This window comes from Nanorana parkeri, unplaced genomic scaffold (assembly GCF_000935625.1).
Source record: "Nanorana parkeri isolate BGI_ZX_2015 unplaced genomic scaffold, ASM93562v1 scaffold2324, whole genome shotgun sequence".
In the NCBI taxonomy this organism is placed as follows: domain Eukaryota; kingdom Metazoa; phylum Chordata; class Amphibia; order Anura; family Dicroglossidae; genus Nanorana; species Nanorana parkeri.
Window position 1 is genome coordinate 73,697 of NW_017308592.1, and position 4,434 is coordinate 78,130.

Genomic DNA, 4,434 nt, shown 5'->3' on the forward strand with positions numbered 1-4,434 from the left:
GTCACTGCTGTGGGTGGCGCCACAGGTGGGGTCCTAACGTAGGTAGTCGGCGACTGCCCAGAGGACCCCCACCTGGAGCGCCTCCCACAGCAGTGACGCGACACTCAGCCGCTCAGTGCCGCCGACGTCCTCACATGTGAGGAAAAGAATTCGGCACCTCCATTGAACAGGCAACAGTAAGTGAGGGCCTGTGCTGAAATGGGAGGTGCAGTGTATTTGTAATGTGCACCAGTGGCGGAACTGCCGCACCGGGGCCTGAGCCTACAGGGGGGGCCCAGTATCCATTCAAACACAGCCCTGGGCCTCGGCCGTGAGGACTCAGCAAACAGCCGTCTGAGATGGACACACACACACTGGTGTGTTTTTCGGCAGCCTCCCCCACCAGGAAACAGCCAGAGGAGGTGAAGGTAAGTTAATAAATAAAATCATTATTGTTTAAAAGGCGTAGCTAGAACCTTCAGGGCCCCGGTGCAAGAAACCATGAAGGAACCCCCCCCACAACCGCCCTGGCATCGCATGGTTAACAGGAAGGTTGCCGAGGTCCCCAGCAAGCGCGGGACCTCAGGGAACCGCTTGTTTAAAATTTTGGTGCCGGTGTTCTGTCGAGAACGGCGACCCAGTATCTGCGCATACGTACAGACGGGATTACCGAGGAAACCGCCATTTATTTACAAACTATTTGTTTGTAATTGTTAATTGTGACCGTTAATTATATACCGTCCGTGGCAGGAAATTACAGATGGCAGGAAATGATGGACGGAATATTATTAACAGTCACAATTAACAATTACAAACAAAATACTTAGCAATTATATCCCTCGATAATACCGGTCTGTGCGCAAGCGCAGATGCTGAGGTCGGCAAATTCGACTACGTCGGCGTTCTTGACAGAACACCGGTATCTGCTTTTAGTATCGGGGCATTAGTATAAGTACTCGTGAAAATGCCCGGTATTGGGACTGGTGTATCCCTACTTAAAATCTAATGCGTTGCTGGGACTTGTAGCCCTACATAGTTAGTGCTATTCTGCATTGCTGTATAATCATCATACAGCAGCTATGTGGGAATACAAGTCCCAGCAATGCATTATAATAAAAGTGAGCACTATGCTGTATCGCCAGCATCCCCACACACTCACACTTCCCCGTGTGTTTATTCTAAATGTCAGTGGACTGGGAGGATTGTTTGTGTATCCCGTCCATTGGTATCGGTGATGTTAGGTAACGTGTATTGTCAGATGGGGCTGATGTACTTCTACACAGGATGATCATATTGGAGGGGAGGACAGACATGTGGACAATACCACTATCTCTGATCAAACTGGGACATTCAGCATACGCTTCCAGATCCTTCACAATCATCGAATCAGTTGGCACAGTGCAGCTGCAGAGTTGTCGCCGAGCTGTCACTTGTAGTTCTACAAGTATGTGCTGATCTCTTACCCCTCGTTCTACAGGCACGTGCTCTGTGTCTCTTCTCGCTCCTGGCTGCCTCTTCTCTCTTTGCTCTCTCCCCGGCTGTCCCTCTCCTGGCTGTCTCTCCTCTTGTTTTCTGTCCTTGATGTCTCTCATCTTGGTCTTTCTCCTGGCTGTCTCTCCTCACTGGACCTCCTCACTCTCTCTACCCCGGCGGTCTCTCCTCGCTCTCTCCCTGAGTATCACTCCTCTCTTCCCCGGCTGTCTCTCCTTGCTCGCTCTCCTGGCCGTCTCTCCTCGCTCTCTCCCTGAGTATCACTCCTCTCTCCCCGGCTGTCTCTCCTTGCTCTCTGTCCTGGCTGTCTCTCCTCACGCTCTCTACCCCAGCTGTCTCTCCTAGCTCTCTCCTGGTTGTCTCTCCTCGCGCTCCCTCCCCCGGCTGTCCCTCCTCGCTCTCGCCCCAGCTTTCTCTCTTTGCTCTCTCCCCCGGCTGTCTCTCCTCGCTCTCTCCCCCAGCTTTCTCTCCTCGCTCTCTCCCCCAGCTTTCTCTCCTTGCTCTCTCTCCCCCGGCTGTCTCTCCTCGCTCTCTTCCCCGGCTGTCTCTCCTCGCTCTCCCCTGGCTGTCTCTCCCCCAGCTGTCTCTCCTCGCTCTCTCTCACCCGGCTGTCTCTCCTCGTTCTCTCTCCCCCAGCTGCCTCTCCTCTTTCTCGGACCCCTGCGGCACTCATGTGGTAGCGTGGCCGAGCGGTCTAAGGCGCTGGATTAAGGCTCCAGTCTCTCTGGAGGCGTGGGTTCGAATCCCACCGCTGCCATCTCTTTTCAAATCAAAAACATGTCAAAGCATCAACAACAATGTATTCCTCCTGAGCGCAGAGGACCTGTACAATAAAATGATGGATATTATCTATCTCCGGTAGGGAAGTCCCAATACCGGTACTAGCATCGGTATCGGGACTGATACAGGGCATTTTGAAAAGAACCTGTACTTGTCAAAACAATGCTTGCGCTGTTTTTTTTCTTCTGTACCTTCCGTGGCGCCTCCCACCGCTGCCATCTCTTTTCGAATCTCTTCAACTTTCTTTGACACAACTTTGCTTTTATACAATAAATTGTACTTCAGACCTCAGCAACAATCTATTCCTTCTGAGAGCAGAAAGGGACCCGTACAATATAATGATGAGCGCAGTTTTTTAAAACTTTATCAAATCCGTATTTCCAGTAAATAAAAAAGTGCGCACAATTATTTAAAGAAAAACTTGTACACCCAGCTTAAAGTGTACGTCCGCGTTTGCAGCCAAATGAAGATAATAATTAAGATATAGCGCAAACTGCAATATAAATCCTATATAAGAATCATTATTATTGGACAGGGTATTGATGACATAAGGAACCCTGTGAGTACTGTGCCGGCAGATCTCATTTATCAGATGTAGATTAGATCTGAACGCTGTCTGTCCTAACAAAGGGTTAAAGGTCTAGCAGCATTGTATGTCAATGAGGGGAAGCTCAGTCTGTCCCCGGTCTTTCTATGGGAACACACACAGTTTCCTGTCACTTGGAAATTAGGAGAGAAATTTGCAAAAGTTCCAACTACACTGAGACTGTATTGGACTCCAGATGTCCCCTCTGCAGTAAATCCTAGCAGATAGAGGACACAATGTCCTCTCTCCTCCTCTCTCCCCTGGCTGTCTCTCCTCGCTCTCTCCCCTGGCTGCCTCTCCTTGCTCTCTCCCCTGGCTTTCTCTCCTCGCTCTCTCCCCCGGCTGTCTCTCCTCGCTCTCTCCCCTGGCTGTCTCTCCTCTGGCTTTCTCTCCTCGTTCTCTCCCCCGGCTGTCTCTCCTCGCTCTCTCCCCTGGCTGCCTCTCCTTGCTCTCTCCCCTGGCTTTCTCTCCTCGCTCTCTTCCCCGGCTGTCTCTCCTCTTTCTCGGATCCCTAAAAAAGTGGGTTAGCCCATTCGGTCCAGCAGCACTCATGTGGTAGCGTGGCCGAGCGGTCTAAGGCGCTGGATTAAGGCTCCAGTCTCTCCGGAGGCGTGGGTTCGAATCCCACCGCTGCCATCTCTTTTCACATCAGAAGCCCTGACTTTTATATTAGAGTCCCCCTCCTTTCACATCAGTCCTCTTTCCCCCTTCATATCACAGTCCCACCACCACAAACATTTCAGGAAGCCAGGAGGCGCACCAGTGTGCCACATCATCCTGTTTGAGAAAGACCCTTTGCCCTCCAGTGCGCATGCTCCTCATCCCCCGCTGTGTCCTCAGTGGGCCCACCACCCAGACATTTCGGGTAGCAGGGAACACGGGGAGTTTTGTGAGTGTTTTTGCCACAGAGGGGCATTTACACATATAGGGGGCGCGTGACTCTGCTTGATAATGGTGAAATAAAATCAAAATAGTCCAAAAATAAAACTCCGCCTTTAAAATCTCGTTTGTATTTTATTTTTTAAAACATTTGGAAACATTGTCACCAGTGAGGCAGCTGCCAATTGCTGTTTTCTCTGAAGCATTTTTCTCATGTCCCTGGCAGAGTGCATTGTGTGTTCAGCACGTCCCTGGCAGAGTGCGTTGTGTGTTCAGCAGGTTCCTGGCAGAGTGCGTTGTGTGTTCAGCAGGTTCCTGGCAGAGTGCGTTGTGTTCAGCAGGTTCCTGGCAGAGTGCGTTGTGTGTTCAGCACGTTCCTGGCAGAGTGCGTTATGTGTTCAGCACGTTCCTGGCATAGTGCGGTATGTGCGGGCTGCTTCACTAATAGCGATACAGGTGTAGGTGTGTCTGTTACTGTGGGTTCACACATTTCCAGGGGACGCAGTGGTGGAGCATGTGCAGGGGACGCAGTGGTGGAGCATGTGCAGGGGACGCAGTGGTGGAGCATGTGCAGGGGACGCAGTGGTGGAGCATGTGCAGGGGACGCAGTGGTAGAGCATGTGCAGGGGACGCAGTGGTGGAGCAGTTCTTCAGGAGGGGGTGAAGTGGGGGAGCATAAGCAGGGGGTGCAGTGGTGAGACACGTGCAGGGGGTACATA

At 51.6% G+C, this 4,434-nt stretch overlaps 2 non-coding genes across 2 annotated transcripts; both read left to right on the forward strand.

The window, feature by feature from the left end:
* Positions 1–2,145: 2,145 nt before the first annotated feature.
* Positions 2,146–2,227, forward strand: TRNAL-AAG. The gene has a single exon. It is a non-coding gene; the product is annotated as a tRNA-Leu (tRNA).
* A 1,163-nt stretch (positions 2,228–3,390) lies between these two features.
* Positions 3,391–3,472, forward strand: TRNAL-AAG. The gene has a single exon. It is a non-coding gene; the product is annotated as a tRNA-Leu (tRNA).
* Positions 3,473–4,434: the final 962 nt, after the last annotated feature.